This window comes from Chrysemys picta, unplaced genomic scaffold (genome assembly GCF_011386835.1).
Source record: "Chrysemys picta bellii isolate R12L10 unplaced genomic scaffold, ASM1138683v2 scaf1, whole genome shotgun sequence".
Classification (NCBI taxonomy): domain Eukaryota; kingdom Metazoa; phylum Chordata; order Testudines; family Emydidae; genus Chrysemys; species Chrysemys picta.
The window spans coordinates 4,253,618-4,268,359 of NW_027052708.1; the positions used below are offsets into that span (position 1 = coordinate 4,253,618).

Consider the following 14,742-nt stretch of genomic DNA (forward strand, 5'->3'; position numbering starts at 1 on the left):
GATATAGGGCATGATAGAGCCCCATTGCAGGGACTGAAGGAGCAGTTTTCTCAGGAGCTGCTCATGCTGTACTTGGCTCAGGTCACTGACCTGTGACCCTCTGTAGTGAGCCGGTGTGGCTCCCCACCGCCCCGGAGGGGGAAGAGCCCATCCGGAGGCCGGAGTGGGCGGAGCTAGGGAGCTCAGAGCGCGCCCCCCAGAGGGTCAGGTGGCGACCTGGAAGTATAAAGGCTCGCCCTCAGAGCTCAGTAAGGCCCCAGCCACCAGAAAGACCAGACGTCTCCAGCCTAACTCGTGGCTTGGAAAACTCTGCGGCCCAGGATGGCCGCCAGGAGCCGCCGGGCCTGCCCTGCGCCCGCTATCCGGAGGAGCCACCGGATTGGCCGATCAATCCCTGCCCTGACGAACCCATGGTCCTGGATCCCCCAGAGGCCGACACCAGGACCCAGGTAGGCCCCGAGGGGGAGTGTGGAAGTAGCCCGGGGGCAGCCGACCCGAGTCTGGCTGCAGCACTGCCAGAGCCGATGTCAGTGTGTTGCGGCCAGGATCTCCACTGACAGCAGCGGGTCTTCTACCGCTGCTAGGGTCCCAGGCTGGGACGCAGTGGAGTGGGAGGGCCTGCGTCCCCCCTGCCACCTAACCTGTGGGTAGCAGTCTCCCCGTCTCCCAGGCCTTTTGAGGCTTGGGGCCTACTATTGTTGCTCAGCCCTGACTGAGGGCCTGAGCTCCTGACTTAGCATTTGTTGCCCCACCCTGACCTAGCGCCTGGGCTTAAATACCTTATGCTGTTGTTGCTCAGACCTGACTGAGGGCCTGAGCTCCTGACTCAGAGTTTGTTGCCCCGTCCCGACTGTTGCCTGCCCAGAACTGGGCCTCGAGATGGCAAACAGGGGTTCGTTGCCTGGTGTGCTTGGCACCAATAAAGACACCGAGGGGAGAAAGCAAGCCAAGTTTATTTCAGAGCTCTGAAATGGCACTAGGAGACCAGCATGTCTCAAATCCAGTGCAACAAATACAAACAAATTTTATTTTTTATACTCCAAACTGTTTGCGTACATTTCTTTGTCTGGCTGTTCCTCCTTACCCCTCCCTTCCAGACAACTGTTACAATAAACTCTACATAAGCTTGTGAGAAAACTTTCCCCAGTCTTTGCGACCTTGGATTAGACGCCTGTAAACTAACTGCCCCTCCTTTCCCTCGCTCCTTATCTCTATTATTTCTGCTAGTGTGAGTGAAACTGCAGCCCTCTGCTAAAAAGCTGACATTACATTTCTGCTTCAGCCTACTTCAGAGCATGTAAGCAGTTAACACAGAAGTAGGTGAGAGTTCCCAAGATGGAGTCACTGTGGTTCAGGTAGGCCCAGAGCAGAAGAGCTTCATCGGCACTTTTGGCCTTCCACTCTCCCGAGTTACCTGGTTGCTATGCCTAGTGACACCAACAATCCCTCCTTTGAGAACACTCACCAAACCTTTGTCAGAGTTTTCTCATACTCTAAAGACAAAATGCGATTAAGCTCCATGCAATCAGGATTATCAATGAGAGGATATAAGGGAACTTCTGGGGTATTGGAGGTACAAATCTTACGTATGAGCACTTAACAGCAAATGAGCAAAAGAAAAAAGAACAAAACATATCACCACACCTGTGAGCAAGATGCGACATTAAACAAGTCAAAAAAATAACAAGACCAAATACATAGGCCAGGTCGGCCTTCTGTGAGAAAATAAAACCAATGCTCAGGGTTCTCGCGGGGAGTATGCTGTGACTGTTCAGAAAGATCACAAAGCATTCCCAGTGACCCTTACTGTCTTTGAATAACAGCTTAAGTCCCAAATCGTCGCTGGAAGCTTTCTTAGCAGGTTGGACAGTCCACTGTTTAGGAGCTGGCACTGCTTTCAGTCGAGAGTGATGAATCCAGTTCTTGTGTCCTTCGACCTTTGCCGCTGTATGGGTGACAAGCAGGACGGTGTGGGGTCCCTTCCACTTCTCTTGGAGAGGCTCGTCCTTCCAGGTTCGCACGAGAACGGAGTCACCAGGCTGCAAGGAGTGGACCGGAGTATCCAGCAGAAGAGGCTGTGAATCTTTGGTGTACCTGCGAAGAGAAGAAATAACAGCAGACAGAGAGCACATGTACTGAGACAAGAAACCACACCCCACTTCCCATTCCCCTGCCAGAACTGGGGTACCATTCATAGGCCATGCTCTTCCAAACATAATCTCGAAGGGACTAAGCCCTATCCTACCCTTAAGGAGAGCACGAATGCGAAATAACACAAGGGGCAAAGCATCAGGCCATTTAAGAGAGGCCTCCTGACAGACCTTTGAGAGGTGTCGCTTGAGTGTCTGATTTGTGCGTTCCACTACTCCACTGGCTTGTGGTCGCCAGGGTGTGTGGAGTTTCCAGGGGATTTGCAGAGCACTTGATATCTTTTGAACAATTTAAGATGTGAAGTGTGTTCCATTGTCAGATTCCATCCACTGGGGAAGGCTGAAGCGAGGAATGATTTCCTTGACAAACTTAAGAGCCACTGTTTTGGCAGTGTTGTTGCGACATGGGAAGGCTTCAGGCCATCCGCTGAATCGATCCACTAAGACGAGAAGGTATCTGAACCCTTGGGTCCTGGGAAACTCAGTAAAGTCTATTTGCCACACCAATCCTGGGCCTGGGGTAGGTTCCAGGGTGGCTGGTCGAGGGTTATTCTTTTGGCAGATTAAACATTCAGCTTGTACCTGTGATGCTAGGGGTTTAAGTCCAGAGGTTAGAAAATATTTATTCATAAGCTGGGTAAGAGCCTCTCTGCCTGCGTGGGTGGTTTGATGCAGTTACTGCAACACTGGTCGGATTAAGCCCTTGGGCAGGAGGATTTTTCCCTCTGTGGAATAAAGCCATCCCTCCTTTTCCTGGAGACCGAGACTGTCAGCCAGGTTTCTGTCCTCTTGGGAGTACTGAGGGGCTGCAAGCTCACCCACTGATGGGATAAGGGCATGCATTTGGGCATTTTCCTCTGTTGGTGATTTCAGGGTAGCAGCGCACTTGGCTTCCCTGTCTGCTCTGGCATTGCCCTTGGTTACATCTTGATCTTCCCTTTGATGGGCTTTGCAATGCACCACTGCTACTGCTGAGGGGAGTTGTACTGCTTCTAAAAGCCGGAGAATTTGAGACCCATACTTGACCAGAGAACCTTGGGCTGTCAGCATTCCCCTTTGCTTCCACAGACCAGTGTGAGCATGCAATACCCCAAAAGCATACTTTGAGTCAGTAAAGATATTAACCCGTTTGTCTTTTGCCAGCTCGAGTGCACGAGTCAGGGCCACTAGTTCAGCAAGCTGGGCAGATGTCCCAGCAGGTAAACTTTCAGCTTCCACCGTATCATGAAGGGTCACAATAGCATAACCCGCCCTCCTTTGCCCACCCACAACGGCACTACTGCCATTGGTATACCATTCCAAGTCAGCATTTGGGAGTGGCTGATCTTTTAAATCTGGGAGGCTAGAATAGTGTACATCTATGATTTCTAGACAGTCATGTTCCTGCTTTTCTGTCTCTGGTAGCAGTGTAGCTGGATAAAGGGAGGGACAGATCTGCAGGGTGACTTCAGGATTCTCTAACAGCTTTGCATGGTACCGAGCAACCCGAGCCTGTGTGAGCCAAAGACCACCCTTATTGTCCAGCAAGGCTTGAACCATGTGGGGAATATACACTTGCACAGTTCCTCCCAGTGTCAGCTTTTCAGCTTCCCCAAGCACTAGGGCAGTGGCTGCGACCGCCCTCAAACAGGCTGGCCATCCCTTTGAAACTTGATCCAGTTGCTTAGAGAAGTATGCCACGGGACGTTTCCAGGCACCTAATAGCTGAAATGCCCTGTCTGCTTCTGGGGACCAGTGAAAGGGGTCATGATCCGCTCCCTTAACACATTCATACAGAGGTTTAGCCCACAGTCCACTACCCTGTATCTTCGGAGTCCGATAAAATTCAGGAGACTCACAGTAGCTTTAAGACAAGGGATTAGACCCACAGCAGCAATTAGCAAATCATCTACATATTGCAGGAGGAGGGCTTTGTCCTTATTGTCCCACTCCTCCAAATCTCTGGCCAAAGCCTGTCCGAACAGAGTGGGGGAATTTTTAAATCCTTGAGCCAATACTGTCCAGCAAAGCTGCTTTTTTTAACCCTTCTGTTGTCCTCATTATGCCTTGCAGTATTTTGCAGCTCTCATAGTTGCTTGGGCACATTCAGGCCCCCCTTTCTCTTGGTTGTCAGCCAAGTTTTGGCTGTGAACAATGTCCTTGGATAGGGGCAGCATGACTGAGCTGCTAGCTATATTTTCCCAGTTAACTCATTCTGTTCTCTTTTTCCTTCTCTCTTTCTTGGCTTCTTCTAACTTCAAAGGAACCTTCCACTTTTCACTCATACACCTTTTCTCCAACCATTAACACATACACATTGCCATTATACACCCTTCCAGTAAAATAACTTCTGTACAGAGCTTTGAAGCAACAAACCAGGACGAGCACACTCACTTCTGAGGATTCCACTTGGTACAACCTCTGGTATCTAATAGCTTTCCTTTTTAATGATCTTAAATGCCTTCTTTGTCTTCATCCCTAGCCTTAGCTATAACCTGATTCCGCTCCACTTCAGATAACAAGGTTCTCATAAGTATATTGCAGTCATCCCAGTCAGGCTTATGGCTAGCCAGACACCCTTCAAAGATTGAAATAAACCTGCTTGGATTCGTCGAGAACTCCCCTGCCTCTGCCTTGAAAGCAGCTGGATGTACAGGGTTAAAAGGAGCATGAGAATACACTGACACAACCTGGGCTGCACGATCCTGTGTTCCTGGACGGGCTACCACATTCTCAGTAATCAACGGATACAATCCCACCGAGGGGGTACTCTCTGGAGCCTGTGGGGGTGGAGGAGCTGAAGGGGACACCGATTCTGCCATTACAACAGTGGGAGGGTTCTGGGGTTTAGCAGCCCTTACTACTAAGCCTGTCGGAGTCAAATGGCACTTATGCAAAATATCAGTCCTATTTCTTAACACCATAAACGTATACGCATAGAGATGTTCATTCCATTTACCTGTTCTCTGACAAAACAAAAGCAACTGAAGGATCGTGTTGTAGTTAAGTGATCCTTCCGGTGGCCACCTTTCTTGGCACTCCAGCTGGTACTGAGGCCAATCAACTGTACAGAACCTTTTCAATTTACTTTTAATCAACTGGTCAGATCCAAACACTTTCCAGTTCCCCAGAATGCATTCTAAGGGTGTCCACTGTACCCTGCCGGCTGTACTCTGTTCCTGCCCCATAGGGAGACTCTGGGCGTCCCCAGGTCACAACAGGCTGATACTGGGCGTCCCCAGGTCAAGACAGATAAAGTCCCCACTGGACTATTCCTACCTTATCCAAGAGTCCGGTTCTGCACCGTCGCCCTATCCACGGGACCGGTTCCCCACCATCGCCTGCAGCTGCTTCTCCACTGTCTGTGTGCGTTGCACCGTTGTGCCCTCTGGGGTCGATCAAATCACGTCTCCGCTGAGGCCCCCGATGAAGTCATCGGTGAGCTCTGGGCGTTGGTCGTCGCCGTAATCCGTCGGCCACCAGGAGGGATCCGGGCAAGGCTAAATTTCAGCCTCGGGCCCACGTTGGGCGCCAAAACTGTTGCCTGCCCAGAACTGGGCCTCGAGATGGCAAACAGGGGTTCGTTGCCCGGTGTGCTTGGCACCAATAAAGACACCGAGGGGAGAAAGCAAGCCAAGTTTATTTCAGAGCTCTGAAATGGCACTAGGAGACCAGTATGTCTCAAATCATGTGCAACAAATACAAACAAATTTTACTTTTTATACTCCAAACTGTTTGCGTACATCTCTTTGTCTGGCTGTTCCCCCTTACCCCTCCCTTCCAGACAACTGTTACAATAAACTCTACATAAGCTTGTGAGAAAACTTTCCCCAGTCTTTGCGACCTTGGATTAGACGCCTGCAAACTAACTACCCCTCCTTTCCCCGCTCCTTAACTCTATTATTTTTGCTAGTGTGAGTGAAACTGCAGCCCTCTGCTAAAAAGCTGACATTACATTTCTGCTTCAGCCTGCTTCAGAGCATGTAAGCAGTTAACACAGAAGTAGGTGAGAGTTCCCAAGATGGAGTCACTGTGGTTCAGGTAGGCCCAGAGCAGAAGAGCTTCATCGGCACTTTTGGCCTTCCACTCTCCCGAGTTACCTGGTAGCTATGCCTAGTGACACCAACACAACCTAGGGCCCAGACTTAATACTTGGTGCTCATTTGTTGCTCAGCCCTGACTGAGGGCCTGAGCTCCGGACTTCGCATTATTGCCCGCCCTGAGCAGGGCCGGGCTTACCGTGTTCTTCCGGTTAAAGTAAGAGCTGCCAAGGGAGACCCCCACGGCCGGACGAGTTTCCCAAGCTCACCGATGTGGCTCCCCACCGCCCCGGAGAGGGTTGAGCCCCGGCAAACTCTTGTACACCCTCACTGCCATGATCACTAGGGTTACTCACTATTTGTAAAGAGGGCACATTGAAGCAAAGATCTCTACAGTGCAGCAATGTTCCCTGCTAGCCTTTCCTGACATGTGGCTATTGCAGTTTATATACATCTGTGTCAGACACACTGTGTCGGGGGTGGGGTCGGGTGGAGTGCTATGGGGAAGACATCGAAATTTTACACCCAAAGTTCCATGTCCCACCCTTATTAGTGGGCTCAGCTCCCAGTGGTGTCAGTAGGTTGGAGACTGATGACAGTTTATGGGGTAAACTTTATCAGGAGAACGCATTGAAAAGACATTTTAAAAATAATATCAAGTTTAGAAAGCTGGGAACAAACTCTGGACAATTCCAAGTCATTTACATTTGTAATTATTGTAACCAAATGCCTTGTGGAACAATCCCCCTGGACTAGATCCCAGTCACCTCTTTCTAGAACTCCCCGTCCCCTTGTCATCTGGGAGCTCTAGGATCCACTCAACCAGCTATTGAAATGTATCAAATCAATTTGATATGTGAAATCCCCCATTCTGAGAGTTCCAGAGGAGGCTCCTCTTCCCGACCTGAGGGTAGAAGTTAAGGGCTGAGAGATCCCCAGGGACCAGTAAGGCGAGTGCATTTGCAGCTTGTAGTTTATTTCTACCTTCACTGTGAATATTCTCTTAATTACTTCACATCTTGACTTCAGAGGCCCCTTTCGTGCCTGGAGATGTCCCAGGGGATGGTTATGGTGATGCCAGAGAAGTGTCTGACCCTGAAGGTGACCCTGGTTTGAGGCAGAATGAAGAAGACACTGGGGCAAATGACAGGAATTCACAGACAGGTGAGTAGAGAACTGTTTGCACTTCAGAGTGTCTCTGCATAGTGGGAGGGCTGGAAATGTGGGGTACGCAGCAAGGGAACCACCCTGGTCAACCCAACCTGTGAGATAAACTCTCCTTCTCTCATCTCTCCATTCCCTCAAAGTAGAGGCTTCAGTGCCTGCAATGGGGAGAGGAACAGGAGGGTCCCTGCTGGTTTGTACTTCATGGTCAAAACAGCAAGATACCTAGGATCCTTCTGCCTCTAGGTTCCAATCCTTGTGTGGCTGCCACGCCCTGAATGTGCTCGATTCCCACCAGTTCACTGCACATGTATCTTTTGGGCAGAATCCTATACACCAAAGTCCTGTTACTGCTGCACAAGTGTTAGAGTCTATGACACGTCCCGTAAAAGTCGGGCTTTGCCCATTGTCCTTGGCCAATATCTCCCCTCCCCTCTCTGTTGTGCCATGAGCAGCGACACCACCAGCCACCCCAGAGGAGGTGCAGTGGTAATGAAATGTGCATTGATTAGTACTTGATAAGAGTAACATGCTTATCTTAATTCCTAGGGCAGAGTGAAAGTTATGATGTTCTTAACTGTGCTGCTGTCCAGGTGCCCAGCTTTGAATGCAGTGCCGCCACCAGCAGCAGCGCAGAAGTAAGGATGGCAGAGTATGGTGTTACCACTCTTACTTCTCCGCTGCCGCTGGCGGTAGTGCTGCCTTCACAGCTGGAGAGCTATATACTTAAATGGCTGTTTTTGACTCATTGCCCTACTGCTTTTCATCTTTAGTGAAAGTTACATGTTGAATTTTTAAATCGGTATATGTACTTGTGTGGTGGTAGAGGGGTCATCAACTACTATGAACACAAAGAAGGGGAATATAATCAAATAAGTTTGAGAGCCACTGCTGTAAAGTGCACTCCACCTTGCTCTGCAGCCGCACATAACCACAGACTGGATCCACTGACTGTAAGTGTCTCCCTTGATATTGTCAGGTGGGAGTCTGCACTCGCTAAGGAGTGAAGTTGTCTCTGGGATGGAGAAGGAAACCCCATCCCTGCCTCCTGGAGACACAGGTTATGATGATGTGGGACACAGTGACTCTGGGGGTTCAATATCATAACAATTTATTGGACAAAATAATCTTGTGATGACGTAAATGCTTCGCCTCTTTCTCTCAGAAATGCTTCCTCTGGTATAATGGCCTGGAGATAGTTGCTGCCAGGTAGATAGACAAAGCAGATATTTTTATAGGATTTGTGTGAAGTTGCAGTAATTACAAATTTGAGTGGGAAAAGGTTCATAAACTTTCTTTGAATAATTTTCTATTGATCAGCCAGGATGGAAGTTTCCTGCTTTTTTATGCCTATAAATTTCTTCAGCTTGAATTTGTGCCTTTTTCATATTAAATCCTTTCTGAAAGTCTGCCCCGGAGTGCAACTTTTTCTTCCCAGATGAATTGTGCGGTTTCCAGGGCTCATGACAGGGAGAGGCTGATATTAAATAAACCAAGAGACAAGGATGGGCCACCTCTGGGTGTGGCTGGATGTTTGATGTGTGTGTGTGTTACATGGAATGTTCTATCACGCATGAGATAAAAATGAGAAACCAGCAAGAGAACATGCTGAGATGAGAAACATGGTTGTTCCTAAACCTAATTCCGTTTTGAAAATTTCACTGAATCCAAGGAGATAAATGGGAAATTCTCCCTGCGTAATTCACTAGTGAAATTAAACAAATGGTGAAAAGAATTCCCCATTAGCAATAAATACAGAGGATGAATATTTCTGCTAGGACAATAAATGAATTTTATAGAAAATAATGACAAAAGGAAGGTTTAATAAGAATCTGATTTTCCAATGACCCAATAAGGCTACAAGTAACAAGTCAATGAGTTCTTACTAGAAACCCTGTAAAACTGATCGTGTTCACACAGTGCAATATTTATTTCCATGACAATCTACAAATATAGTTTAATATCAATGCTGAGCTGAGTACTGACCAGTGAAGAAGCCCGAAGTGGTCTCTGGATGAACCCTCAGTGAAATCAATACCAGGACACATGCAGAGTACACCGCTATTTCATAGAAGTCCTTCCTTTACCACAAAACCTGCATTCAGTCTGGTCACTATCTCTAGAAGGATAGAACGGAAAGAGAAATGTTGAGAGAAGGCATTTCCAGTCATCTGCATTCAACAGGGCCAGGGGTCATATGAAGAGACAGAAATACAGCAATTTACTTTCGAAAGGAGAAAAACAAACAACGACACTACCAAGACGTGTAATAGAGCGTACTGAGCCTTGGAGACTGAGGAGGGAAATCTCAGGGGCAGTGCTAACCTATTCCAGGGGTTGTGTCAAAGGAAATGACCATGGAGAGAGGCGTTGGCCCCAAGGTGGATATCTGTGCTTTGGCAGGGAACCCAGGCTCTGACTCTGCCTAGGGCCTGGGACTGGAGACTTAAAGAGGCAGTAGGTCAAGGATCCCCTCTTCTGTCAGGCTGAAGAAATCCAGACAAATGTTCCTGGGTTTGGTCACTCCATCTGGTGGGTTACAGGCAAAGAGAGGAGGAGAACTTCCCCCAAAATGGCACATGCAGATCTTGGAGAAAAGGAAAGAGAAAAGGTACAGCAACAGGTGAAGGTGACTGAGTAGGGGATTCCCTTCTGTATGTTATGGAGATAGTGTGATCTGGATCGCTTGGTTCGCTGGGTCCATTCAAAAACACTGAGCTTTAATCAAATGCAAGGTCATATCCCTGTGACTCAGAGAAGGACTTAGGTATCATAGCAGACAAATAACTCAGCATGAAAACCCAGTGCGATGCTGTGGCCAAAAGGGCCAACACCATCTTTGGATATTGTCACAAAGTCCACTCACTACACATTGTACCTCCTCCTGGCAGCTCCGAGGATTAGCTCTTGCCAGATACTGCCCTTGTCTGACAGTGTCTCTACCCGTCGTCCCTTTCACTCTATGGCCCCTCTCACTCCCAGAGATGCAGCTTCCTCTTCGTGGCTTGGCCCTCCGGCCAGGTCACTAAGATAGTCAAAGTCTTTCCGAACTAGCTGTCCAGCTGGCATTCCCAGTGGCTGGTTGGGGAACCCAGGGCTGCCCTCTAACCTGGGTTCCAGACCAGGGACCCTCTAACAAGCAGCCAAGGTCTGCGTGGTCCTACCGCTTGCTGCAGTTTCCCTGGGCTTCTTCCTACCTATCTGGCTTCCTCCTCTTTCTCGGTTTGCCAGCTCAAGCTCCCTGCTCCCAGGAAGTGACTGTAGGCTACTTCCTTAAAGCCTCTTACTGCCCAGCTGAGCCCATTTCCAATTAGTGGCCAGACCCTGTCTCCTTCTTCAGGGGCAGCCTGGGCAATTAATTGGCCTGCCAAGCCACTTTAACCCCTCCAGGCCTTATGTGGGTTGGGCATCCCCCTCACAGCTATATACACAGGAGAATAGTGACTATAGGGTTACCAGGTGTCTGGTTTTCAACCGGAACACCTTGTCTAAAAGGGACTCTGGCAGCTCCAGTCAGCACCGCTGACTGGGCCATTCAAAGTCTTGTTGGCGGTGCAGCAAAGCTAATGCAGGCTCCCTGCCTGCCATGGCTCTGCGCAGCTCCCGGAAGCAGCGGCACGTCCCGCTCTGGCTCCTACACATAGGGGCAGCCAGGGGGCTCCACACACTACCCCAGCACCAGCTCTGCAGCTCCCATTGGCTGGTAGTGGCGGCCAATGGGAGCTGCCGGGGTGGCACCTGTGGACGGGGCAGCGCACAGAGATCCCTGGCTGCACTTCCACATAGGAGCTGGTGGGGGGACATGCTGCTGCTTCTGGGAGCTGCTTGAGGTAAGCGCCACCTGGAGACTGCATCCCACACACTGTCCCATGCTCCAACCCAATCCTGGAGTCCCCTCCTGTACCTCAAATACCTCATCTCCGGCTCCACACCAGAGTCTGCACCCCCAGCCCAAATCCCGTACCCCCTCCCACACCTCAACTCCCTGCCTCAGCCCAGAGCCCCCTCCCATACTCCAAACCCCTCAGCTCCACCCCCCAGTCTGAAGTCCCCTCCCACACCCTGAACTCCTCATTTCTGGCCCCATCCTGGAGCCCACACCCCCAGCTGGCGTCCTTATCCCTTCCTGCACCCCAACTCCCTGAGCCAGCCTGGTGAAAGTGAGCCAGTGAGTGAGGGTGGGGAGAGCGAGCGACAGAGGGAGGGGGGGGGATGAGGTGAGTGAGGGCCAGGCCTTGGAGAAGGGGTGGGGGTGGGGCAAGTGTGTTCAGTTTTGTGCAAGTAGAAAGTTGGGAAGCTGAAGTGACTAGCAACAGGGAGGTGATTTTACCCTTGTACAGCTTTGGTCAGACCAATACCAGAATATTGCATCCAGTTCTGGTGTCCACATTTTAAAAAGAATGGTGAAAATTGAAGGATGGTAAAAACAGAAGGGCTACAAACATTATTCAGCTGCTGAAAAAATGTCCCAACCTGTTCAGTTTATCAAAAAGAAGACCAAGTGGTGACTTCATTACGGTGCATAAATACCTTCATAAAGAGAAAATACTGGTTGCTCAAGGGCTCTTTAATCTAGCAGTGAAAGGCATAACAAGAACCAATGGCTGGACGTCATGCCAGAGACATTGAAATTACAAGTAAGGGACAAATTTGTAATATGTTGATTAAACATTGGAACAAAGTATCAAGGGAAATTATGGATTTTCCACTCCACATGGAGGTGGCAGGGGAGATGGGGGGGGGCGGAAATGGGTGAGCAAGTGCTCTCAGATGATATAGAAAATTATTTCTCTCAGGTGTCTGGCTGGTGGGTCTTGCTCACATGCTCAGGGTGTAACTGATCTCCATTTTTGTAATCAGGAAGAATTTCCCCCAGGTCAGATTGGCAGGGATGCTGGAGGTTTTTGCCATCCTCTGCAGCATGGGGCACAAATCACTTGCTAGGGTCATCTGGGTATCTCACAAAATCAATTTGCTGCCATTGCATGAGCTTCAGGTATGGGTGCTTGTAGCAAGGCAACAACTCACTGGTGGTGCCTGCTGCTGGTTATCCTGGCAATTAGCTCTTCTTCCAGCTCCGGGGCACCCTCTGCCAGCCAGTGTCTTGCCTTTCACTGGCCCCATGTCCCTCCCAGACCCCGGTGCCCCTTTGCCTAGGGGTTCTGCCCCAGCAGTGCCCCTACAGCTGTCTGGGTCTCCCCTCCCCAGGGAACCCCCAGCCCTTTACTCCCACCTCACCTCAGTCTATGGCCACTGCCAGTCATCAACTAGCCCCCATTCCCTGGGGCAGACTGCAGTGTAAACGCCACTCATCATAGGCAAGAGAGGTTTGGACCTGCTGCCCCTGCCTATCCCCCCAGACTGCACCTCTGCAGCCCCAGTGCCTTCTCTAGGCCCTTCTCAAGGACTGAAGCCTGGGGAGTTGCCCAGCTGGAGCTCCCCAGCCTTGCTCCACTCAGGCACCCTATTGCTCTCAGGCTGCCAGGCCCTTCTCTGTGGCCTGATTATAGGGCAACCTGTGGCTACTTCCCCCAATCAGCCTATTCTTACTGGTTCCCTGCCACAGCCCGCTCCCCGGGCTGTTTTAAGCCCTTCAGGGCAGGAGTGGGGTTACTGCCCCGCTACAGTGCCCCTCAGTCCCTCCTAGTCCCTGCCTGTGGCATACAACAGTTTATTCTCCTGAGGCCTGTAACGATTTGGTCTAGTCCAGGCTGGTGGGCTCAATTCAGGGGGGACTTTGGTGGCCTGTCATGTGTATGGGGGTTAGAATGAATTATTTAGTCATCCCAACTGACCTTAATATCTGTGGCTCTATGTTATAGCTACAATGTTGCAGTGTCTGGCCTGTGGCCAGTCCTTCCAATCCAGTCACCTCCTAGTACTCAGGGAATGGCAGCTGCAGCGAAAGGCAATAGGGTGCTGGTAGGAGTAACTCTTGGGGCAGTTACTAGCCACAGAAAACAAAACCTCTCCCAACACCCCTGACTGCTGCACATCAGGGTCTCTGGCCACACAGGAGATGGGCCAGCTGTGATGGTGCACCCCATAAGGCTTTATGGAAATATACTTATGAATGTATATATGACATAACTGGAATATGTTTTAGGCTACATATGCCATGTAACATATCTCTGTAAAGGATATGATTTACTGCATCTAGTCATCCTATCTGTATGCATGTGTCATTGTTGTATTCGAAGTTATGAATATTGGCTGGGTATTTGCTTGATTTCTAGGTAGCCTTAGTAAAGCATTTGGTCAGCTTCTTGAGAAAGGAATGTGCAAATTAAGTGCCCAATCAAAAAACACTTAAAGGACAATGAATCTTGGAAGACTTAAATCCACATAATGGGGGAGAGGGATAGCTCAGTGGTTTGAGCATTGGCCTGCTAAACCCTAGATTATAAGATCAATCCTTGAGGGGGCCATTTAGGGACCAAAAAAAATAGTTGGGGATTGGTGTTGCTTTGAGCAGGGGGTTGGACTAGATGACCTCCTGAGGTCGCTTCTAACCCTGAGATTCTATGACACATAAGAAGTCTACCTGAGGATGCTCAGGGTAGTATGTAAACAATGGTTGCTTCCTGTAAAAACGGAGTCATGCATAAACCCCTGGGAGACCCCTCCATTTTGTCTTCAGCTGGCTAAAGAGAGAACCTCTCCATCCCCAAGGATACCTGAAAGAAACTGGAATAAAGGACAGTAACTACAGGGGGAGCAAGTGATTGCTGGACCCAGACTAGAAGGGGACTAGTCTCTAAAATGAAGCTAACTGGAACACCTCTGAGGGTGAGGCTTCATCTGTATTCCATTTTATTACTGTATTAGCCTTAGATTTGCATATTTTATTACCAGGGAGGGGCAAACAGCTGTGCATACCTCTCTATCAGCATTATAGGGGGCAAACAATTTATGAGTTTACCCTGTATAAAGTTTATTTGGGGGTTGGACCCCATTGAGAGTTGGGCATCTGAGTGTTAAAGACAGGAACACTTCTTAAGTTGCTTTGAGTTAAGTCTGCAGCTTTGGGGCACATGGTTCAGACCCTGGGTCTGTCTTGGAGCAGACTGGCATGTCTGGCTCAGCAAGACAGGGTGCTGGAGTCCCAGGCTGACAGGGAAAGCAGGGGCAGAAGTAGTCTTGGCACATCAATTGGCAGCCCCAAGGGAGTTTCTGTGATCCAACCCGTCACACCAGCACCCACTGTAGAAGGAATGAGTGGGGGACAGAAACACCAAGGAGGAGAAGTTTCATGTTTCAGCCATGGTGGTGTGTGGGTACCAGCTCAAACACATGCACTGTACCCACAAGCAGAATCAGTTCATACTGTAAAAACACCAAACCAAGAGGGACGTGTTAATCTCAGCACAAGTTCCACTTTAACCCATTAGAAACAATTACCAGTGTCC

The 14,742-nt window shown here is 49.5% G+C and overlaps 2 long non-coding RNA genes across 3 annotated transcripts; one reads left to right on the top strand and one right to left on the bottom strand.

The window, feature by feature from the left end:
- Window positions 1-937: 937 nt before the first annotated feature.
- On the bottom strand, window positions 938-5,526 carry LOC135977506 (uncharacterized). 2 transcript variants are annotated; one of them, XR_010594970.1, is made up of 2 exons: window positions 5,409-5,526; window positions 938-2,094 (listed from the first exon to the last, which is right to left on the bottom strand). It is a non-coding gene; the product is annotated as an uncharacterized LOC135977506 (long non-coding RNA). The 2 variants fall into 2 exon arrangements; XR_010594969.1 differs by lacking the exon at window positions 5,409-5,526 and adding an exon at window positions 4,524-4,577.
- A 504-nt stretch (window positions 5,527-6,030) lies between these two features.
- Window positions 6,031-8,734, top strand: LOC135977511 (uncharacterized). Its single transcript, XR_010594975.1, has 3 exons — window positions 6,031-6,170; window positions 7,199-7,333; window positions 8,313-8,734. It is a non-coding gene; the product is annotated as an uncharacterized LOC135977511 (long non-coding RNA).
- The last annotated feature ends 6,008 nt before the right edge of the window (window positions 8,735-14,742 follow it).